The sequence below is a fragment of the Canis lupus genome, chromosome 13 (genome assembly GCF_048164855.1).
Source record: "Canis lupus baileyi chromosome 13, mCanLup2.hap1, whole genome shotgun sequence".
NCBI lineage: Eukaryota > Metazoa > Chordata > Mammalia > Carnivora > Canidae > Canis > Canis lupus.
Window position 1 is genome coordinate 5,479,286 of NC_132850.1, and position 24,675 is coordinate 5,503,960.

The following is a 24,675-nucleotide window of genomic DNA, read 5'->3' on the forward strand; positions in this document are numbered from 1 at the left end:
GTGAACTGTTTTCTGTGTCCATATACTTGTTTATTTATTTAAATTAAATAGCTCAACGTATATGTAATAGGACATGTGACATAACGTATGACCAGAGAACATGAGTCCAATTCTGGGAGTTACACATAAAAAACAAAAACCCCAAAAGCTATTTAGAAGCATATGTGATTGATCAGAGTCACTTTTGTTTGTTTGGGTTTTTCCCCTGCTCACACCTCTCCCTCACTAGGTAAGATTTGCGAGAGACGAGAATATAGAGAGCTTTTGCCTTGCCAGGGCAGAGCTTAGGGAAGGCAAGTCTTGTGGGATTTTCCTGCATGGGGGGGAGCAGTTGGCAAGGTGTTGGTGCAGAGAGACAGGAGAGAGGAGGAGGGCTGAGGGAGCCTCCCAGAATTCCCTTTGCTCCAGCAGGGCATCTGGAAGACATTGGGACAGCTGGCCTTGGGGGGCTTGTGGTCCAGGCAAGGAGTGTGCAAAAGTGACCAGTGTGGACAGGATGTGACAATGGCCAACCAGAGACCTCCCGCCTACTGATGGCTTGACAGTTTGCAAGCCCCCAGTACCTGATTTGAACATGATTATACTTCTGCCACAAAGGGGAATAGAGCTGGGACTAGGAGTTAAACTCACTAATAGGAAAATTAAGAAAATAGCATCTCTCAAGTACCTGAGTTTGTTAAGTGAAATGTATACTACTAGTGTGCTCAGTGTAAGCAAAAAGGTTAGAAATTGCTGGCAAATCAAAAAAGAAAAAAGAAATTTAAACCACCCATGATTCAAAATAATTTAAATCACCCACAAACTGCTAATATTTACACACGCACACACACGTGCACACACGCACACACACACACACTGATCAGATACCTAGAAGGTCCAGAATCTGACTTATTTTACATTAACAATATTTCTAGGATTTAGATTCTTGACTTCATAGGAACATGGTAATAGAAAAATATATTAGGGTGGAAGATACAGTATACAGTGTGTGGTAAGAACTAAATGCAAAGAACTTTTGATTTAATATAATTATGTCCTGTGACTGTATTGAAGTATTGATTGCAAATACCATCGTGTTGTATCTGCTGAAAATGTCTCTTTTTACCTGAAAATGGAAAAACAATTACATAAATTGTAATAACGCATTACATTACTAAGTACATTACTACTTAGTCATGTAAATGCAAAACTGCATGTTCTTATGAATTTTCACACTAAAAATCAGAATTAGCAACATATTCTTGAGAACATCCTATGATGATAAAAATGTACATTACGTTTTTATTTGCTGGGAAATCCTTCCTGACCTCTGGGTGGAGTTGTGGCAAAAATCACTTGTCAGCAGGATTTTCTGTAACAACTTTTGAGAAACCGCAGCTCTTTTGAAAATCCCCTTCCGTGGTAACCCCTTGCTCCTGGGACACTTTCCTTTCACATTTCCTGCCACTTGGATCTGGAGACCCTTCAACAGGGTGCTAAGGGACCCTCGTCCCAGAAGACAGGATCCTTACTACACTAAGTGGCTTCTTTCCATCTACCTGTGGTGACCTGCTCCGCCCCGTCCAAGCTAGCCTGTCGCATACAGGCCACTCACCAGTCTCCAGGCACCAGTAACTTGCTCATTCATTATTACAGCAGGAGGATTTTAAAAGGTGATTGTAAAATCGTAAAAAAACAAAAAACAAAAAACCTTTTAAAATGAAATCTTCTGTTCTAAGATTGTAGATCTTTCAGTGTTTAGATGCTTCTAGTTTTAGACTCATAGATAACAAATGTTTTACCATCTCTAATATATGTGTATCATAGAGAATACATATATTTTTTCTTTTGTAAACTGATTTTATAACTAAAGAGTATAGCATCCACTTTTTTAAAATATAGCAATATTGTCTTTCTAACTGGTCGCATGGGACTCCATTTATATGAAACCACCAGAGTTTATTTAACCAATCACCTACTGTTGAATATTGTTTCCAGTTCTCATTACCCCCCACCCCCAATTGCAATGAATATCCCTGAACATGTGACTTTGCATGCTATTTGGATTATTTGCTTAGATAACATTTTAAGAAGAGAAGTGGAGGAACCAAATGGTATGTATATTTAAAAAATTATGCCACTTAACTGCTAAATTGTCCCTCAGAGGGGTGATACCAGTTTGCACTTAATCCAGCAGGGCGTGAGAGTATTTCCTTTTTTCTTTGTTTTTCTTTCTTTTTTTTTAAGATACAATTTTACTTTTATTTATTATTTTTTTAAAGTTTTTATTTTAATCACCCGGTGCTCATCCCAAGCGTACTCCTTAATCCCCGTTACCTATTTCACTCATCCCCGCCCCCCTCTGGTAACCAACAGTTCATTCTCTATAGCTAAGAGTTTGTTTCTTGGTTTGTATCTCTGTCTCTCTTTTTCCCCTCTTTGCTCATTTGTTTTGTTTCTTAAGTTCCACATATGAATGAAATCACAAATTTGTCTTTCTCTAACAGGCTAACTTCGCTGAACATTGTACTCTCTACTCCATTCATGTCATTGCAAATGGCAAGATTTCATTTGTTTTTATGACTGATAGTCTGATATATTGAGATTATATATATATATATATATATATATATATATAATATTATATATGTATATAGTCTGTCAATGGACATGGGCTGCTTCCACAGTTTAGCTATTGTAAATAATTGCTGCTATAAACATAAGGGGGCATGTATCCCTTTGAATTGGTGTTTTTGTATTCTTTGGCCAAATACCCAGTAGGGCAATTGCTGGGTCACAGGGTAGCTCTATTTTTAACTTTTTGAGGAATCTCCATACTGTTTTCCAGAGTGGCTGCACCAGCTTGCATTCCCACCAGCAGTGCACAAGGGCTCTCCTTTCTCTGCATCCTCACCAACAACACCTCCTATGTTTCTTGTGTTGTAGACTTTAGCCATTCTGACAGGTGTGAGGTGGTCAATCTCACTGTAGTTTTGATTTGCATGTCCCTGATGATCAGTGATGTTGAGCATCTTCTCATGTGTCTGCTGGCCGTCTGGATGTCTTCTTTGGAGAAATGTCTGTTCGTATCTTCTGAGACATTTTTAATTGGATTATTTGTTTTTCGGGTGTTGAGTTTTATAAGTCCTTTATATGTTTTGGATACTAACCCTTTATCAGATATGTCATTTGCAAATATCTTCTCCTATTCTGTAGGCTGCCTTTTAGGTTTGTTGCTTGTTTGAGTGTGAGTTTTCATCCACCTTCCCCAATCCTGAGTGCTGCTATTCCTTCTACTCCTTGCTGTGTTGATAGGGAAACATCAAGGTATGACACTCTTGATATAAATTTGTGTTTATTAACTTCTCTTTCTTCTAGTTTAAGAAATGCCTCCTTGTGTCTTTTTTTTTTTTACCTCCTTGTGTCTTTAGCTCATTTCTTTTCAATAGGGATGCTACTTATTTTCATTTATACAAATGTATGGATATAGGCTTCTTAATTGTCAAATGGGTTTCTTTTTTTTTTTTTTTCAAATGGGTTTCAAATGTTTTCTGGTTTGTTGTATATTCTTTAATTGTATTTATATTGTGTTTTTGAGATTTTAAATTCTTTTAAAGAATTTTATTAGCTAAAACTTTACTATTTTTTTCACTTACAAATTTGGGGGCAGTTTTGTCATGTTTACTTGGCAAATATATAAAAAGTTTAGAATGATAACTCTGAGCTTCATAAACTTCAACCTCTCCTAAACACTGTGTACCTTAGTTAGGATGTTCTCATTTGCAAGCAAGAGAACTGACTTGCACGTTAAAGAGGACCCCTTGACTCACATAAATGAGAAACCAATGGGTAGGTCGTGTGGGCTCCAGAGCTCCACTTCTGTTTCTCAGCTTTTCCCTCACCTCTGTACTCTTCCATGTGTTGGTTCCACTCTCAGGCTGGCTTTCCTCCCCATTGCAAGATGAAAGCCAAGGGAACAGGTGTCTCACTCTTTCTTGCTTATATTTCCAAAGGAAGAAAGAATAACCCTCCTCGCAATGACCAAGGAGAGTCCTAGAGTTTCTCTCTGATTAGATCACCTGAACCAATCTGTGCATACCTGTGGGTGACATGTGCTGATTGGCTGAAGTCTGGTATATGAACCAATCACCATGGAAGGGGATAAGGTGATCCAGATTAACTTAGACCAATCACCCTTGGAGATAAGGGTGGAGTCAAATCTCAGACTATTTCACAATGGAGGATGGGTGGGCTAGATGTTGGAGTGATGATTGTGATGTCTACTTAGTTTGATTCTCCACCCTGGGTGGAGATTGGATATGATTTAGTTATAGGGACTATGGGTTTTGGAGTCAGGCAAACCTAGGTTTGAATCCTGGCTTTATCCAACTTTGACTTCAGGAGTGATAATGCTAACCCCAGTAAGTGTTGTTAAGAGGAGATAAAGATCTTGGGTATGGAAGCCCTGGACAGTGTGCCTGACCCAATGTAATAGCTTTAAAATGGCAGCTATCGACAATGTCCACACTAGCCAAACTATGGAAGGATCTCAGATATCCACCAACAGATGAATCGATAAAGAAGATGTGGTATATGTATATACAATAGAATATTACTCATCCATCAAAAGTTAAAATCTTACCATTTGCAACAACATGGATGAACTAGAGGGTATTATGCTAAGCAAAATAAGTCAATCAGAGAAAGACAACTATCATATGATTTCACTCATATGTGGAATTTAAGAAACAAAACAGAGGATCATGGAGAAGGGAGGGGAAATAAAATGAGATGAAATCAGAGAGAGAGAGACAAACCATAAGAGACTCTTCACTATAGGAAACAAACTGAGGGTCACTGGAGGGGAGATGGGTGGGGGAGGAGATAACTGGGTGATGGGCATTAAGCAGGGCACCTGATGTAATGAGCGCTGGGTGTTATATGCAGCTGATGAATCTCTGACCTCTACCTCTAAAACTAATAATACAATATATGTTAATTAATTGAATTTAAATAAAATAAAAATAAAAAAAATAGCAGCTAACAACATTTTTGTTTCCTGATTGTCACCAGCTTGAGGGCAGAGAATGAGTACATCTTTGAGGCCTCAGAACTCAGTCAGGTGCTTGGCATGGAGTAGGTCTTTAGAAAAATGAGTGTTTGATTAATGGGTCAACAGGTGTAACTTCTCTTACTTGGGAGGCCGCCACCAACAGAACCCTTCTGTCTCAGGTGTTGTGACCCCCGTGCTGTTTCAGAGTGGAGGGTCCTTCAAGGTTCTATGTCCTTAGAGGTTACAGGAAAAACAGCTCTGGGTGTGAGTAGACTCCTATACAGGGAATGGGTGTAATAACATCCACCTCACAAGGTTATGGTGGAAAGTGAATGAATTAATACAAGTAAAGGGCTTACAACAGTGCCGGGCTCATGGTGGTGAGCCCGGAGGAAGGGCTAGCCATTCATGTCATTACCAAGGGGCAATGGTCATTAAGGACACAGACTCAAGCCTGGGTTCAAATCTCTGATCTGCCACATTCTGTCCACAAGACTTTGAGCAAATCACTTAATCCCCATGTGCTTCCATTTTAGAATCCTTAAAATCAAGGTAATGAGAATAAGATCTATCTCACAGGGTTATGAAAATTAAATGAGTGAAGATGTCTAAAGCAATTCAAAGGGTGCATCTAGTAAACGCTACATATTTAAAACATTTTTTTTACTACTAAAATTGTTTTTCTAAGTATAGCTACCTTGAAAGTGTTCTCCCCAGGGATTAAAGTGCCTCTGATAACCAAGGCCTGTTGAGTGAAGGAGAGCCCTCATTATGTGAGGCTCAGGGGACTGACCGCGAGGGCGGGATGCTCCCCACCTGCTCTGGGTTTCCAGGATGGAGTCTGAGCCGTAACACGTGAGTCCTGATTTGCCATCAGTGTTGCTCGGGTAGTTTCTCTCTCTCCTTCATGTCTCATCCGCCCAGTTGCAAAAGAGTTAGTTGAAGCCAAGGTTTCTTTCAGCCCACCAGGCCGCAAGGCTGTGGCCAAGTTCCCTCCAGGGAAATCGACTGTGGAACACAGGCTGGGGGTGAGCCAAGTCCTAATGCGGTGTCCTTTGAAGGCGAGCCCAGCTTCACCATTTCAAATGCAATATGCTTATTGCTGGTCTGATTTTTATTGGGAAAAAGCAGTGGTGTACTTTCCAGGTCCCTGGGGTCTGAATTAAAATAAAGGAAGTACTTTAAAAAATCAAATCCAAATAGCAGGACTTGGAAGCATGCTGTTAAGCAAGGGTATCACAGACCTCAGAAGCTGCTTCCACACCAGGCCCTGAGACAAAGCCCTGAGGTAATTGCATTCGGAGTTCCCAAAGGCATTGGTAATGGGGGCAAGCTTCTTCTAGAGTCCTGTCTGCATAGCAAAGCAGATCAATTACAAAAGCTACAGCTTATGGGGTACCTACCAAGTGCCGAGTCCTGTGCCGTATAATACACGTCGGTAAGACGGCCATTGTCTTCATTTTGTAGGTGAGGAAACTGAAGATCAGCTTTTTTTTTTTTTTTTTTTTTTAAAGCAAACAAAATCTTTCCTATATTTACACAAGCAGTAAGTGGCAGAGGTGAGATCTGATCCCAGGGAACTTTTTTTTATATATACCAAAATCTATGTGCTTTCCATTAGGCTAGAGTTTTTTAGATTGCCAACTGAGACAGTAGAGAATCATGAAATCACTTCAGTGGGTTGCAACCAGAGTTGTAAAAAAATGAAATAGTGTAGGATGGAAAATACAACTAGCACTGCACGGGTAAATATAATTAGCATTTAGGGGCACCTGGGTGGCTCATTCGGTTAGGTGTTCAACTCTTGATCTCTACTCAGGTCTTGATCTCACAGTCATGAGTTTGAGCCCCGTGTTGGGCTCCACACTGGGTGTGAAACCTACTTAAAAAAAAAAAGATAATTAATGTTTAATGAAAGACACACACACACACAAACATATGTGTGTAGATATATACATGTGCATAACTATAACATATATGTATGTTCTGGTTGATGATCCCAAAAAGATTTGCTATCGTGGGCCACAGTCAAAAACTTTGAGAAAGCCACAGCTCTAGGACATAACTGCTTTCCAGGTAGGAAGAGCTAACATTTCCTATGATTTTGCTGTGTTTTTGGATTATTTTACATACATGGGCATAATGTGATACTACAAGGCAGACATTCTTGCATCATTTCCTGTTTGCAGATGAGAAGGCTGGGGTTCACAGAGATTAGTCTGCCCAAAGTCACAAAGTCAACAAGCAGCAAAACCTGAATTTGAACTGGATTGCCTGGTGTTTGCATGCCAAGGAGGCCTCTTGGCCAGCAGCATGACACAGTCAAGATGACAGGTCCCGGGAAGTCTGATGCCCATTGGAGCAGCTGGCTCTGTTACCATGTTCTATGGTCTCCATCTCTTACCTCTCTCTGTTTTCATTAGCGGAACAGGCTTGCAGATCTCTATTGAATCCGTAGCTTCAAATTTCTCTCATCCTCCTATATTTTAAATTAATTAACCTCCTAATTATTTAGACATTCATTCACCAACTTGTGTGCAATTCAAATCTATTACACTTCAGGGGATGTGTCTATATCGTGTGTATTCTGCTGCGAATCCCACGCGGTCAGAAGAGAAGTGGAGGGGGAGATTTGTAGAATCAATTTTTAAAAATTCCAATGCATTTCTGAGGCATCTGAAGTGTTGATGAGATAGCCGGGGTTCTTGGGTGCTTGACTTTTAAATTCACATTTCTGAAAAGCGAGATACAAAATTGATTATACAGTATGATCTCAACTGTGTTAAAAATGTATATAGAAAGGATTGGAAGGAGGTGGAAGAGGTGGTTGCCTCTGAGTGGTGGGGTGATGGGTGATCTGATTTTCTACTTTCGCTTTTTTCTCCCCTTCTCATCTCTTGCAGTTGCGAAGGAGCATGGCTTTAAAAATTCACCAAATTAAAACTTAATTTCCTAGGTAGAACATGGAGTTGTATGTAGTTTTAAGAAATGAGTGTAGTTTATAAGTCCAATGTATCGTGCTTTTGGTACAAATTAGGAAGTATCAGAGCAGCTCCCTAGTAGGGTTCAAGGCACGTGGCATGGCGCGTGACATGGTGATGCTGCCGATGTGGCTGCTACCTACACTTTTCCTATGGCTTCACTGATTTGAGGGACAGCTAGGCCAGAGCTTAGATCCTATACCTGACAGTCCCATGGCTAGGGTTAGGACCAGCTACTCCAGAGCAAGCCATTATGGAATCTGACTTCCCACCACGTGGTGCCCTTGCCCCAAGGCTGACCTCTTATCCTGTTCATCTTTGTATTTTTTAAGGCCATGTGTGGGACCTGGCCCAAGAGGGGCAATAGATATTTGAGGAATGAATGTATGTGTTCTTCAACATCTATAGTGAGCACTCATTTGAGGCTCAGGTCAATTTAGAAAGATTTTGTGGGTCTGATTTCTGTATTTATTTTCAATGCGATTGAGTAACTCAGGAAAATAAGAGAGTAGCTTCTTCCAGTGGTTCTCCCGAGCTGCCTTTTGGGGAGATGCCAGTCTCCCTCCAGACCAATGGGCAGGAGGCAGAGTAATGGGGTAGTTAAGCAAATGGACTTTGGATTTAGAATGTCTTTGGTTTCCTAATTTTAAAAAAGGTACTAGTGCTTTACTACCAAGGGTTGGTTAGAAGTTTAAATGAGATAAAGCATGGGAATCTTTTAGAGCAATGCCTGGCACAGCTAAGTGCTCAAAAAATTGTGGATGATGATGATGATGACGATGATGATAATGGTGGCCAGATGATTTCTGGGGGTTCGATGCTGTGATTGGCAGGGCCTGAGTCCCCCCTACAGTGGAGGTGGTGATGACACCTGAGCCCAATGAACTGAGAATTGAGGAGGAGTGGCTTTCTGGGGAAAACCAGCAGGGCCACACCTGAAGATGGATGAAATGGTTGTGGGGGTGGGGCTGGGGATTGGATATGCAAGTTCATTCTTGTGGAAAGAAGAGAACATGGAATTTCAAAGCAGCAGCAGATCAATCTTTGAGTTCCCACTCTTCCATGTCCTGCCTAAGTGAGTCACTTAGAATTCTGAGCCTCGGAACCTTCTGATCAGGCTCCTCATCCACCAGTGGCCCCGTCTTCTAGAGTCTTCACTCTAATTCCTTACCCTGGTGTACAAGGCTTTTCCCCATCCGAGCCTGGGTCTCCCTCCTTCACATGGAGTCATTTTCAATTTCCATAATGTTTCTTGAATTTCACACCCCTGTGCCTTTGTATACACCGGTTCTTTCAACTAGAATTCATATTTACTCTTTGTACACTAGGAGTCCCTGCTCTTTCTTTGAGGTAATGATGCTTCACACTTATGGAGGACTTGCTATATGCCAGGTGTGCTTTTAAGCACTTTGCATAGGTTATGTATTTAATACTCACAGCCAAACTAGGAGCTAGGTTATCCTTATTTTATGGATGGGGAAACTGAGGCAAAGATCATTTAAGTAATTTGCCCAAGTTCACACAACTAGTAGGCTACAGAACTGAGTCTCAAACCCATATAATATAGCTGTAGAATGTCCTCTTTAGGCACCAACTGCACTGCCTGGCTGGCTTTAAAACATTGTTGAAAGTCAAGGCCAGTCACAGGAGACCCCCATTTGGCTCCCAGACCCTCCATCAGAAGGGAGCAACAAATTTCAATTATTGACCTTAACTCTGAGTGAAAACTTCCATCCAACGGCAGCAATACATCGACTGAACCGAAAGAGGATCATGTTTGTCATGCAGCCTTGTCTGCTTGGACTGTCCTACCTGAAATGCACAATGAGTCAATATGTTTTCATAATCTTGGAATTATCTTGTGGTAAGCACATTGCATTATATCACAAATGCATTACAATCAGATGTTAAGTACAAACACCTCAAATATACCAGAATTCTGTAACTTTGAATTTATATATTGATTTTAATATACCATAGCCTTAAAAATAGAAGTGATGTGGGCCTTTGGGACTCTGGGAGAGCCCTGTTTAAATGATTCTCTGCCTTACTCATTCCTCTTCACCACAATAGCAAGGTGGGCATTTCTAAGTTGCTACTTAACATGTCATATTGGGCTTGATTTTCTGGAGTGCCTAAAGGTGTAGACTTGACAAACAGACTGCTTGGGTTCAAATCCTGCCTCTGACATTTACTAGCTGAGAGAATGGGGAAGGTAGTTAACCTTTCCGGACCTCAGTTTTATTATCAGTAAAATAAGGATGATTGCCATGCCTACTTCATAAAACTGTTGTGAGGATTAAATGAGTTATTACTAATGAGGTGCTCAGGTGGTGCCTGGCATATAGAAGAGCTCAGACATATTAGCTGTTATTAGGACGAGCATGATGATGTCTGCTTTTCTCTCTTGGAGTTGTACTCTTTGAGAGCAAGAGCTGCATTTTATTTTTCTCTGTATCCACAGAGCATCCCAAGAGTTGGGCCCAGAATAGGTGCTCCCAAAATGTCTGTGAAAGAAATGAATGAATACCTCTGTAAAAGTGGGCCGACTGTACCTAGACCCCAGTGTTATGGGGAAGATCAAAAGAAAGAAACCATATTAAAATACCCTATAAATTGTTAAGTATGGGAAGGATGTTCCTTTCCTCTCTTATTCCATCTTTTTTCCATTCTTCCAGGCTCAGGCCTCCTTGACAATTGTAATTACCTAATTCACAGGGCTGCAAAGGGACAGCACTGGATGGTCAGTGCTAACCAACTATTGCCCAACAGGTGGGTGCTGACTAATCACTACCAGGTGGGCAGGAGCTGGCCAATCTCTAGCCTGGGTGGATTATTCTGATGAGTTATTAGTGCAAATGGATGCTGACCAGTGCCTTTGAGATGAGGGCATCTGAAGCAGTGAGACCCAGACTCAGACCTGCCTATGACTCACTTGGTGCCTCCAGGGAGGCCCAGGCCCTGTGCTCAGGACCTGGGGACCCCCAGGAGTGAAGGGACCTGGTTTCCCCTCAGCCTGGGGCTTGGCCATACTTGAGTTGAGGTTGCCTCTAAGGAGGAGGGGTTGCCAAGGAGACTGGCATTCTCTTACCCAGTGTGATTTGTGGGAGTTATCACCCTGCTTCATCTTCATTAAAAGCCTAATTTTGTCACAGTGTCACTGGCACTCCCATTCCTCTTCTGTTTATGGTATCTTGGGCTTCCCCTGCCCAAGAAGGGAGATAGAAATCACCAGATTGTTTGGTCCTGTTTAGCCCAGAACCGAGTTCTGTGTGGAGGTGAATCCCTGTTAGATCTGGTCCTGATCCATGATGTGCTGGAGCCGGGAGGGGCTAGAGGAGCATGGGTTAGCCTTCACCGTGGACCATGAATTCCTGGGGTGCTTGTTTATTGTACCCTCTTGAGTTATGTTTCTTTTCTTTTTTTTTTTTTAAGATTTTATTTATTTGAAAGAGAGAGAATGAGAGAGAAAACGAGAGGGGGGAGGGTCAGAGGAAGAAGCAGACTCCCTGCTAAGCAAGTAGCCCAATGCAGGGTTTGATCCTGGGACCCCGGGATCATGACCAGAACCAAAGGCAGAGGCTTGACCGACTGAGCCACCCAGGCGCCCCTTGAGCTATGTTTCTAACTATATCTGTCTGCCTCCTCTTACCTGCTCTTTCTCTCATGGTGGGTGGTGTTCACAGCTCCATTTTCTTTGTCCTGGAGACAATGTCAGCAGGGATCCACAGCTGGCATCAGATCCTGCTTAGGAAACAAACCTGTGAGATCCCACCAGCTCTGATAAACCTGGTTGGGTTGGAGGGTACTTGTGGCCCCCCTGTGGCTTGGGAAAAGTCTGTTTCAATTTGTGACCTCCCTTCTGACTTGCCCCCCCCAACATCTTGTTTTGTTTGTTTGTTTATTCAAATCTCAGAGAATTGTTTGGAATAGTTTATCCCTTGGGTTACTGGTTCTGAGAACCCACTGCAAGCCTGGGGTGGGCACTCAGCTTGAGAGGGTGAAGGGACAGACTGCCCCTGCGAGCCTGGAGGCTGCTGTCTAGAGGGAGAGACAGTGACAACACACAGGTTCTAGCAAAGAGCTAGAGGAACAAATAGTTTGTTAGGAGAATCCCGGACAGAGTGACTATTGCGGAAGAAAGAGCTAGAAGTTGGGGAGACTGTGCAGGGATAGACATCTGTGAACTACACTTTGAAAGACAAGGAGAATTTGAATAAGAAAAGAATGGGAAGTAGAGCTTACCAGAATAATAATTTTTAAAAACAGGAAGAAGGGGTGCCTGGGTGGCTTAGCTGGTTGAGCATCTGCTTTCGACTCAGGTCATGATATCAGGGTCCTGGGGTGGAGCCCCACATTGGGGTCTCTGCTCAGCAGGAAGTCTGCTTCTCCCTCTGCCTCTGCCTGCCGCTCCCCTGCTTGTGCTCTCTCTCTTTCTCTCACTTGCTCATTTTCTCTCTTAAATAAATAAACAAACAAACAAACAGAAGGAAGGAAGGAAGGACAATTATGGGCTCTTCTCATCATTATTTGCAAAGTACAGTGTTTGGCATGCTGATGGATTCAGCAGCACCAGGCTGGGTCCCTATCTTTGAGGACAGGTTGAGGAAGAAGGGGCGACGGCTTGACACAGGGCCAGCCGTGCTGGTGCTATAATCATGGCACAAATGAAATATTTTGGGACCATGGAGAAGGGAGATGATCACATGTCACAAGATAGTTGGCATTTGGCTCAATTTCTCTTTTTAGTTTCTGCTTAGTTCATGATTTCCTGGAAAATGCCATCCCCCTCCCCTTCCTCCATCCCCCAATCTTCCTACCACCATCTTTGCTACAAATGGATCGGAAGGCAATTAGTCCATCTCACGCTGAGGATAATAGCTACCACTTATGGACTGGCTGTTGTACGTGGTCCCTTATTAAACCCTCCGTTCCATGGCATTGGCTATCTATTGCCGCATAACGAGCTACCCCCCACCCCCATTCAGTGGTCTGAAGCCATAACTTATTCCCTCCTAGTTTCTGGTTGGGAATCTGCAGGTGGCTTCCCTGAGGCCTCCAGCTCAGGTGTCTCACAAGCTCTGGTTAGAGGTTGGCCAGACTGTAGTCATACTAAGGCTTGACTTGGAGAGGGGACTGCTTCCAAGTTCATGGATAGGGTTGTTGGCAGGATTCTTGGCCGCCCTCCGTTCCTTGTCCTGTGCACAGCTCCGCAGGGCAGCCCACACAAGGGGGAAGAGCCAGGGAGGGGAGGCAAGCAAGACCTAACTGTGACCTGATCTCAGAAGCCACATGCCATCACTTCTCCCATAGTCTCTTCATTAGAGTCAAGTCACTTGGTACAGCTTCTGCTCAAGAGAAGAACGTTACCCCAGGGCGTGAGCACCTACAGGTTGGGCTCTTTGGGAGCCGTTTTAGAAACTCACTACCACAACCGATCGCTATGGCAGAGGCTCTCTCCATTTTTGGTAAAGGAACCTGAAACTCCGAGGCCTTGCTCAGGCCCACACACTGAATGGCAGAACCAGAATCTGGACAGTCTTTCTCCAAAGCCTGCTTCATCCCGCTGTATCCCGCTGCCTCCTGTGGCTGGCTAACATCTCCTGGGACCAACTAGCTGACATCCTGCCCCCAGCATCACCTGTTCAGGTGGCTCCATTGACAGCTGCCCAGTCTCATACTGGGGCTTAGACTTGCCACAAGCCCGCATGGCTTTCCAATCCTCCCTGACCCTGAAGGTATTTCTTTCCATTCCGGTTTTAGACAGCAGTGAGGTACAGGAAAGGCCAAATATTCAATGCCCCCTGAGCAGCTCCTTTCCTGAAAGCCTCTGCACTAACTGCCCAGGGTCTTGTTGAAAGCACTTGAGTGAGAACATGCACCTTGCAGTAATGTACTTTTTCCACAGATGATTAATCAGGAGCGTCCCCGGATGGTTTGGCACAGATGGAGGGAAGGGAGAGAGCCAGATCGTAAATCCAAATAAATTTATAGCCTCACCATCCATCCCATTATTATATCAGGCAGGCTGTGTTTCCTTTTAGAGCTTGAAGATCTAGAAGAGGTTTTGCATATTGAGCGCTCAGTACCGAGAGATGAAACCCACCAGGCAGGCTTTGGATGGAGGGAGGGTAACCAAGGGGACATTGTTAGGGATGAACTTTCAGGATCTCGCCTTGGTGGAAAGCGCAGCCTTCTTTACAGAAGGTTCATGTGAGACTCTTAAGGCACTTCACATGGCTGCCTTAATGTACTCCTTCCTTGCTTCCTATCTTTGCTCCGTTTTGAATCTACTGTCTCTCTATCTGCGTTTGTCCTGATGCACCTTGTCCATGGTAGGTAGCTGGTAGCTTTCATTTCCGGGAACATGTAACTGTCTCCTACATGAACCTAAAGAGCCATCTTTCCATCAGTTCCAGCTCAGCTATTTCTCTTCCCCGAAGCCTGGCCTGATAGAACCAGCTCTCTGTCCCTGCAGCTGTTCAGATCCTTTGTGCTTTAGTTGGACTATCTGACCAGGAGGTGTTGTGCATTGATTTGCTATTTCGCATCTAAGGCTTTAAAATTATTGAAGAGATGTCCTGATGAGACGGTGGTAGTTCTGCATCTGTTCTTGGTCCTTGCCCTGCTTTCTGGGTTTGCTCTGCATGGACCTTGCACCCTCTTGTTAGCTTTGTTTTCCTCTGTGTGCAAGGTAGAGAGCAGTAAACCATCTCCATGTCAGGATGAGTGAAGAAGACAGACCAGTTTCTTGGTAAAAGGGACATTGGAACCAGATCTCAGTGTAAAAGTTGTGCTGTTTCCAGTACTGTCACTTTTGTAGGATGGTGAAAAAAAAAAAACAAAAAAACACTTACTTTGCTCTGCTGCTTCCTTGCTACCTTCTGAACCTAACTTTGCTTATCTCTATAATGAGACTATTTATTACTGTCCTGCTTACCTCACAGGGGTAAGGTGGGAATCACAAGAAATAGTGGATAGAAACCACCCTATGATATGATGTTCATGGTGATATAACACCATAGGGTTGTTAGCAGTGGCTCATTCATAAAGCACTGTATACTATAGGATTATAGTATCACCCCCATTTATACAAGTGTCAAGTATTGCCACTTTATTTTCACATTTGTTCAGAAGAGTACATTAAAATCCATTGTCTCTCAGAGTATAAAAAGCATGTAAGGGGATGCCTGGGTGGCTCAGTGGTTAAGTGTCTGCTTTTGGCTCAGGTTGTGACCCGGGGGTCCTGAGATCGAGTCCCACAGGGAGCCTGCTTCTCCCTCTGCCTGTGTGTCTGCCTCTCTCTGTGTGTCTTTCATGAATAAATAAGCAAAATCTTAAAAATATGTATAAAAAGCATGTAAGACTTTGATAAGGGTTCCAAGACCATCCAGTGGGGAAAGCACGGTCGGTTCAACAAATGGTGCTGGGAAAACTGGACAGCCACTGCAAAAGAATGAAGTCATATCCTTACCTTATGCCATATGCAAAATTAACTCAAAATGGGCTAGAGACCTAAGTATAAGACCTAGAACTATAGAACATTTTGACGAAACCCCAGAGGAAAACTTTTATAACATTGGATTTGGCGATGATTTCTTGGATACAGGACCAAAAGCATAGCAACAAAGCAAAAACCAGACAAACTGGGCTTCACCAAAACTGAAAAGTTTTTGTCTGTTAAAGAATGCTTTTGAGAGTACGAAAAGACAAAAAGACAACCTATGGGAATGTGAGAAAATATTTGCAGATCATAGATGTGATTAATATCCAGAATATATAAAGAACTCCTACAACTCAACAACAATGAAAAAATCTACTTCAAACGTGGGCAAAGGACTTGAATAGACATTTCTTCAAACAAGACATATAAATGGCCAACAAGCACAAGAAAAGATGCTCAACATCTTAATCAGGGAAATGCAAATCAAAACCATAATGAGATTGCACTTCACACAAATTAGGATGGCTATAATACAAAAAGGGGGAAATAACCAATGTTGATGAGGATGTCGAGAAGTTAGAAACCAGTGGAAATAGAAAATAGTGCAGCTGTTGTGGAAAACATTATGGAGGTTCCCCCCAAAATTAAATAGAGAGTTACCACGTGACCTAGCCATTTCATTTTTAGGTATATACCCAAAAGAATTGAACGCAAAGACTTGAACAGTTACTTGCACACTGATGTTCATAGCAACATTATTCACAACAGTCAAAAGGTGGAGACAGCTCAAATGACATCGAAGACAACCAGCAACAGAGGGTACATGTGTTACAGGCTCATAATAGAACACCATTCAGCTTTAAAAAGGAATGACATTCTGACACATGCTACAACACGCATGAACCTTGAAAACATTATGCCAAGTGAAATAAGTCAAATACAAATTGATAAGTATTGTATGATCCCACCTATAGGAGGTACTTGGAACAGGCAAATCCTAGAGACAGTAGGATAGAGGTTTCCAGTGGAAGGAGGGGGAAATGGGAAGTTACTGTCTAGTGGGTACAGAGTCTCTGTCTGGGATGATGAGAAATTTCTGGAAATGGATGGTGGTGATCCCTGTACAACACTGGGAATGTACTTAATGCCACTGAATTGTACCCTTCACAATGATTAAAATGGTAAAATCTCTATATTTTACTACAGTAAAAACTTTTTTTTAAAAAAGAGGCACCTGGGTGGCTCAGCTGATTAATCATCAGCCTTCAGCTCAGGTCATGATCTTGGGGTCCTGGGATTGAGCCCCACTTTGGGCTCCCTGCTCAGTTGGGAGTCTGCTGCTGCTTCTTCCTCTGCTCCTCCCTACTGCTCATTCTCTTTCTCGCCTTTAAGTAAATAAATAATCTTAAAAAAAAAAAAACACCATTTTTAAAAAAAAGCATGTTAAACATTAACTAGATCCTAATTTGACTTTTTGTTACAATATAACTTTTATTTTTTTATATTTAAAAGTATAACAGTTCCTCAGAGAAAAAATGGAAAAGGCCAATAAAGCTAAGTCACAAGGGGAAAATTAGAACATTCCTTACCCTAGGTATAGCCACATTTAAAACCTTAGTATCCTTCCAGACCATCTCTCTGCCCATCCCATTTTCCTTCTATTTCCCTCATGATGTACTTCTGTGCCCTTCCATTCTTCAGGAGCTTTGAGGCCACTTCCCTTTCTAAGTTCTCATCTAAATCAGAGTTTGGTTGTAGCCATCCAGTGGGTGGAAAAACATTTTCTAAAACCAAGCGAGGTGATAAAACACTGAAAAGAAGCCAAGAAATATGTGATCAGAACACTCCAATTCATGCTGAGACCATTTGGAAGTCGTGCTGGAAAGGCCGACTTTCAGCACACTGTGCCCAGAAGTCTCTGAAGATGTGTGGCCAAAGGAAAGATCTCCAGTGTCCACTAGAGTCCATATCACAGAAGAAAAATGTATACACATATTTTAGCTCCCACCTGTCCTCCATTCTAGCCTCTTTATTGGGTTGTAGGGACAACCTACAACCTAGCTGTGTTCTTGGTCAACATGTTATTTGCAGAAACTGAGATTCCTTGTCCTCCCAAGCAGGAGCACCCCTTAATGCTACCCTTACCTTTTGAGTTATACATAGGGTGCTACCTAGCTAATTGCAGAGTGTGAATTTCTGTTCTTTTCTATTTACCATAATATTAAAGGTAAACTGATGACTTCCTTTTCAAGGAGAAAAATAAGCCTTTCTGCTCAGTAGAGGGTATTCTTCCTGTTGAGCATCACAGGGGCTGCCAAAGTAGGTAGACTCTGGACAAGGTTCCTTTTCAGGGAGCTTTGCCCTCCATGGTCCTAGATCTGCTGCTTCATTTGGTTGCTCAGAAGCAAACCAAATGCTGGAGCTTGGATTTTACTTAGAAAAAGAAGAAGTGAAAGGGAGCCTGGTTTCTAAGGGCAAGGCAGCTATGCTGCTGATTTGGCATTATTCCCCCCAGGGCTGTCTGCCCCACTTCTCAAGCATAGTTTCAATAATACAGTGAGAACCTAAATCCAGATTTCTATTTTTATTACCTTAGGTTTCCTTAAGCACATCCCATAATTTCCATTTCCTCTTGGCTGTTTGTCTCCATTCCACATAGTGTTGTCTGCCTGTGTTCCCGGGCCATGGAGGCCACTCGGGGTAGCTTCCCTTTGCTTCTATTGTTCTTCCCTAAATCTTGCCCTGTGTGGGTCTTCTGGGAGCCAGCACACAGCTTGGTGTGTTTCTTCTCCTGGGGAACATTCCAGATGGTCCTCAAGTTTACCCTGATCCTCTCAATGCTTCTGCGCAGCTCTTAAAGCTTTTGTAATGCTTTCCCCAAATAGTTCTTAAAGATTCATTAATTAACTCACTCATTCAACAAATATTTATAAAGCACTTACATTCCAGGGCCTCTGTTAAGCACAGGATGTATTTGTGAAGGAGAAAATCCCTATCCCTGAATTCAGTTGAATTGAAGAGATAGTTAGGTTTCCCCCTCTCTCCACGATAAATCTTTTTTTTTAAGATTTTATTTATTTATTTATTCATGAGAAATACACACACACACAGAGGCAGAGACATAGGCAGAGAGAGAAGCAGAGAGAGAAACAGGCTCCACGCAGGGACCCCGGGATCACGCCCTGGGCCAAAGGCAGGCACTCAACCTCTGAGCCACCCAGGCGTCCCTCTACAATAAATCTTTGTGATGATCTGAGACTGTGAGTATCATCTCAGTGTCTTGAGAGCAGAGAATGCGTGCGGATTACCCTTCTTTCCCTTCCTTCTTTGCTCCCAAGACATCATGACCCTGCTTAGCCTCCCAACCTCTCTGAGCACCGGTTAAATGTTGGTGTTCATCAAGATCCTATCCTACGTTCTCTCCTTTTATCATAACACGTTCTGTTTCTTCTTTTTAAAGTCTTTCTAGATGGCTCCCCCCCCCCCCCGGACTCCAGTTATCACTGAATATTGATGAACTATCCCTCCATGTCTCCAGGTGGGACTGCTCTCTCCAGCTCCCTCTGCCACATATCCCCGGCTTCCTGGGTATGTGTCCCCCACACACTTGCAGTTGGGCATGTGGAAGCCTTCCTCTTTCTCCCAAACCTGTTTCCCCGATCTCCCTCCTCCTTCCTCAGACCAGAAACCTGGAATTTCAGCAACTTGTCTAAGAATGTTCCATTAGGTACAACCCTTCCGCCCGTTCCTACCCTGCAACTGAGAAGTCAATTCCTAGCTTTCTGTATTATCTCACCTCCTCTTAAGATGCTTATTGCCACCCTCTCACATGGTCGAGGCCAGTGGCTTCCAAACTGTTTTACTCGTCCTTTTGGAGCCTTCTGAAGTTGGAATGGAAGAGGATATTAAGCAGGCAGGATGAGGAGCTTTTCATCCATAATTTAAACAGAGCAATTATGTGCTTATCTGTTGTGCATATTGTTTGAAGAACTTTGAGTGGCTAAAGATTTGAAAACTGTTGGTCTTAAATCTTTCTCATTTGTTTCCTGGCTTTCTGCAGGGCTATAGTTGATCATGTTCTTTCACTCATCTACTGCAGGGTCCTTAACCTTTTTTTGACTGATGATGCCATCACCCCAAGAGGGGTGATGTTGGCACTTCCTGCTGTTAGGTGTGAGCACCTGGTGTACCATAAAGCAACCAGAATGCAAGCGAATGAGTGGTGCTATTGTGAGCACAATCTTGGATCCACTGTAATTTATGAAAATAAATAAATCCTCTTTGGCCTTTACCTATTATCTGTGATAAATGACTTACCACATATCCCATGTACCATCCCCACTCTGCTCTAACCCACTCGCCATGCAATTGCCACCTCCACATGTGGGAAATATCACTCCCTCCTCTGCTTAACACCCTTCAGTGGCTCCCAGTTGGTTCTCAAATAGGTTTGAAGCTTCTAAGTGTGGCTGGCAAGTTCTGCTGTGATCCAACCCTCACTAGTCTTTCTAGTTCAGCTCTCGCTCCACTGCTCCGTGTGCTGGCCAGGCCCGCTGAGCATGCTTCCAGGCTGGCCGGGCTTCTGGGCTCAGATGCTCCTCCTGCCCATCACTTCTTCCCCCTTCTCCTCTCCTTCAGCCTGCATGTTCAACTCCATTTTTTTTTTTTAGTTAAAATAGTTTTATTTCTCTCAGTAAGTACCACTTGTGTGCTCTATCACCCTCTCCTTCCTTTCTTGTTGAGTAGCAAGGATAGACTGGATGGGCCCCTGGAGCTTATTCCAATTTGCTGGGTTTGGTGCGTGAGACACAGACTAGCAGTCAGTATAGGCTCCTCAAGCTGGGGTAGCTGTAGTGGGTTGAATAGTGTCATTCCAAAATTCATGTTCCCCTGGAACCTCAGAATGTGGCCTTGTTTAGAAATTGAGTCTTTGCAGATTTAAGTTATGATGAGGTCATACTAGATTAGGGGAGGCCCTAATCTGACAACTGCTGTTCTTATAAGAAAGCTGTGTGAACACACACAGGGATGAAGATGATGTGACAACAGAGGCAGAGACTAGAGTGATGCATTTATAAGCCAAGGAATGCTAAGGATTGCCAGCAGCTACCAGAAGCTGAGAACAGGCAGGGAAAGATCCTTTCCTATCCACCCTCAGAGGGAGCATGGCCCTGTCCCTTTGGGTTTGGATTTCTAATGTCCGTAAATGCGAGGGAGTAAATTTGTTGTTTTAAGCTACCAGCTGTTATGGCAACCCTAGGAAGCGTATGCAGTGATTTTCCCCTTGCTACCTCCATGATGCTTATGTGAGTAGAACCTTCCTTCTGGAGTTGAATCACTGGACAAGTGGAGGAGAGGCGGGGGGGGGGACAAGGTTGTTGAGGGCATTAGTGCCCTCCCATGCCTCTCTACACCCCTGTGGAGATTTTAGTCCTGTGGGATGGTCCATGGTGTGCTCAGGGTGCAAGATGGATGGGTTCTGGTTGGCCTCAGGAATATGCCCCATCTTTCTCCCATAGTCTCAGAGGAAATACTCCAAGGTGAGGGTGTACAGAGCCTGAGCTTTCTACCTTAGGCCCCGACATCCCCATGGTGGGCTCCCTGGATAGTTGGCAGCTTTAGCTTGTGAGCTCACTGAGCTTTGGGGAGGATTTGTCATGGCCTCAGGGGTTGGCTCAGTAGATAAGTAGAGTCTGGAGTTTGGGGCCTGTGCCTGCTGGTACCGTTTGATGCTGAGGGAGATACTGCATCTGCAGTGTGAGGTCCTCCTGTTCTCTGCCAAGGCATGTCCTCACTAAGGCTGTTCCTCTTGATGCAGGAAAGACACGCTGCACATCTCAAGGTGCCCTTGTGGGTCCCGGGCCCCTGGCCTGTCTCCTCTGCGAAGACTGCATCTGGGTGGGTGTCACTGACCCAGCCCCGGCTTGTGAGAGTCTTTCCTTCAAACTGGAATAAGCTCTGGGGGCCCACCCACGGCTACCATTATGATGTCACGGGAAGGCGCAGCGGCAGGAGGAGGGGGGAATAGATTCATGAGGTCATCTAGCCCAAAGCCCTCTTTGCTATTCCATGCCACCAGGATGGCAGAGGTTGGCACATGTCTCTGGCAGCCAAGCCCTTGAATACCCAAGGCCACACAGCGGCAAAGTCGGGGATAAGCTCCCTGGGCTGATGCCCAGCTGCTCATCTGGGAAGTTCTACTGGGCTCTCACTTCTAATCAGCAAACCCAGACTCCTCCTCACCTTAAGGACTATCAGACCAAGCTTCTCTTGGGATCCTTGAAGTCGGCTGATAACCAAAGTGAAGTGATGACTCATGTCATATTTAAGCAAGACTCCGGGTGTGCGTGTGAGTGGGGATTGCTCAAAATCATGTTGAGGTGCTGCTGATTGCATCAAAGCCTCTACCAGGGGGAGGGCGGGAGAGAGAAAAGGGAGCTGTGGATTTTGATACGAAAAGGGAGCAACCACCTGAGAAACTTTAGAGAGAAGGATGCTCTGCGGTCATGGTTGGTTTTGTTTTCATAGCCTTGGGAGCAAACTCTGTTTTCAAAGTCCTTCAGGGACAGAAAGTAAGAGAGACTTATGCAATGACCAAATAAAGTTCCCAAAGTCAACATGGATCAGTGAGGACCAGAGAGGAAGAAGAGCCAATAAGGTGGCCCGGTCCCTGCCGCTTCCCCTGCTTGGCGGGGGTTAGCACATTGTCAACTGCCTGCTCGACCCTGATCAGAAAACCCCCAAAGGGTGACCATGTGGCCAATCTGTTAGAAGAGTCTTTGGGATCTCACCCATGCAATTTTGTCCACTCCAGCCCACAGCTGGATTTACTTCTTTCTGCTTCAAAATCACCATGCCCCTTGTAACAAAAGCCAGAGTCAAACAGCGTAGTTTGTAACCTGGTTCCCTTCTGCATTGGGGGAGAGGTATGCAAGATGTGGGGAGTGGGCCAAACGTGGTCCCACGTCTCTCTTCTACCTCAAACAGAGATGAATTATATGGTAACTTCACGCTGTTGGCGATGGGAGCACCCCCCTCCTCCTCGAGAGCAAACTTTCCCCAATTTTTCAGGAAAAGATACACTGTGGCAGATTAGAATTTGGTCTAAGGGGCAAGGTATTTGATGTCACCCCTGGCCAAAGCCTAGCCCCCGATTCCATCTGATACCCCGAAAGCCTCACATATGCAGCCTCTTAGAGACTCTTACAGGCAGATTAGGAACAATCTGATGGACATGCTCTAGGGCCACGTGAAGGAGGTCAAAGATAAAGCCTGCTGAAAAGCCCATGTCTCCAGAAGCTCCAGGCCAAAGAGAGGTACTAAGACTTTGTTTCCATGGAGCAGAGCTGGGAGGGACAGCTCTGGGACAAAGAACACAAATACTGGACTTGAAATAAAATTCTGGGTTCAAAGCCCAGCTCTCCCATGCATTGTGTGACCTTGGGCAAATCCTGTCACTGAAGTTTTCTCATAGTGAAATGGAAGTAATCCCTCCATTAAAAATGGTTAGAAGGACCATATGGCATGTTTGAGTGTCGTAAAGGCTATGCAAGGGTGGGCCTCAAATATGAGATACCAAACGGCGGTGCCCGTGTTCACGTCACAAACTGTTGGCCATGACACCTGGGTGGCTGTGAATGTTGGGTTTAATCAGAAGATCTTCTCTTTTCTGAGAGCAAAAGGTCTAGGAGAATTTTTTTTTTTTTTTTTTTTTTTTTTACTTACAGGTGACTGGGGATACTCTTTCTTAGGACTTCCTAGCTAACACGTCTTCTTACATTGCCATTGACCAAAGGTCTTCGGGGGTGACTCTTCCTACCCACTTGAGCCTTTGGTTCTTCGTCCCTGAAGTGAAGGGGGCGGAGAGCCTTCCTCAGTGGTCCATCTCCACCTTAAAGCTGTAGGACTCCACACACCCAGAGGAAAGCTTTAGACTGTGTCAAATAGCCTCCTGAAGTACAAGCTGCATATCAGGGAGGATGCTGGGCATGGAAGGAGGCCCTCAAAGCGTCTGGCTTTCTCACAAGCTGGAGGGCACCCATGCCCAGGTAACCGGCACTGCACGGAAGACACGTGCCCAGCACGTCGGGGTGCCAGCAGAATGCTAAGGGAGTTAGGAGAAGGGTGGCGTCCCCCAGGCTTGGGGGGCAGAAGGGAGGGAGTAGTGGGGACCGTGGCACCGAGATGGCCTGGCCCAGGGAGAAGGCCCCGCAGGTGCAGTGCACCCCATGGAGCCAACTGCTTGCATCAAGGCTTAGAGGCAGGAAACGGGAGGTGGCTCACAGTCTTGACCAGAAGAAAAAGGACTAGATGCTGAGGTTGAAGAGTTGCTATTGTGTTCGGGGTACAGCACCCGACCCCGTGGTAACTGGTACATGTTTCTGAATTAGTTAGCCTGAGTTTCTCACTTTGGGGGCCCCCCACCTGCGCCTGATGGCAAGTGTGCTTGAGGCCCAGCTGAATCCTGGTAGGACCGGGTGCCCACACCCTGCGCCAGGGCCCCCGGGGGGAGGCACCTTTTCCGTGTGGGCCCTGCCACTTGCCATTCGCTTCACACACTGACATTGTGACATGTCAGCGCCTGGCCTGCTAGCACAGGGTGACAAGGGAGGGCGCCCAAAGGCGGTGCCCCACTCCTGAGCTGGCTCGGGGCCAGGGCGGCCTTGTCGGGCTCCTCTCCCTGGGGTGGCAGGAAGGCAGCTAGTTGGCCGGTCTGGCTCCTCGGAGCGCTTGCAAACCAGCATCTCTCCAAATGTCAGGGAGGAGAGTTTATGACTTCGTCCTTTTATGATGCGCCTTGAAGGCCAATTATTTCTAGAGCTAATAATCCCGACACCTCATTGAATTAGGCATTGGAAAGAGAAGGTGTACACTTTAAAATCCACGAAATTACAAATGCATTGAGTGACTCAGTGTTCTGGATAGATGCTTTATAGTCTGCGGTCATTATTATTATTATTAATATTAATAAGCACTTATTCTCACACACGCATACGCCCATGGGGCCCTGGGCAGAGCTCACAGAGGACATAGCCTCTGTCCTCAGGGATCCCGAGGAGGCTGCCTCTAAGAAGTCGCAGTAAATCACACGAGTATTGTAACTGTCAAGGTTTTAAACACCTAAAAATCAGCACCATCATTAGCAATCAGTAATCACTGTTATAGAAGAATAAATCTTGTAATCTCCAAATTACCTGTTTGCACCAATTAGAGTTCAA

At 44.3% G+C, this 24,675-nt stretch overlaps 2 long non-coding RNA genes across 14 annotated transcripts in view; one reads left to right on the forward strand and one right to left on the reverse strand.

Moving 5' to 3' along the window:
- On the reverse strand, positions 1–21,429 carry LOC140602398 (uncharacterized). 13 transcript variants are annotated; one of them, XR_012005349.1, is made up of 8 exons: positions 19,775–21,428; positions 19,254–19,338; positions 12,259–12,471; positions 11,666–11,757; positions 11,105–11,193; positions 9,723–9,825; positions 7,437–7,766; positions 1–6,911 (listed from the first exon to the last, which is right to left on the reverse strand). It is a non-coding gene; the product is annotated as an uncharacterized lncRNA (long non-coding RNA). The 13 variants fall into 13 exon arrangements; XR_012005351.1 differs by having other exon boundaries at positions 11,105–11,218; positions 11,666–11,760; XR_012005342.1 differs by having other exon boundaries at positions 2–6,911; positions 11,105–11,218.
- LOC140602400 (uncharacterized) overlaps positions 20,479–24,675 on the forward strand; it is a 10,859-nt gene continuing 6,662 nt past the window's right edge. The window contains exon 1 of the long non-coding RNA XR_012005353.1: positions 20,479–23,505. This is a non-coding gene — a long non-coding RNA (uncharacterized lncRNA). The remainder of the gene's footprint in view (positions 23,506–24,675) is intronic.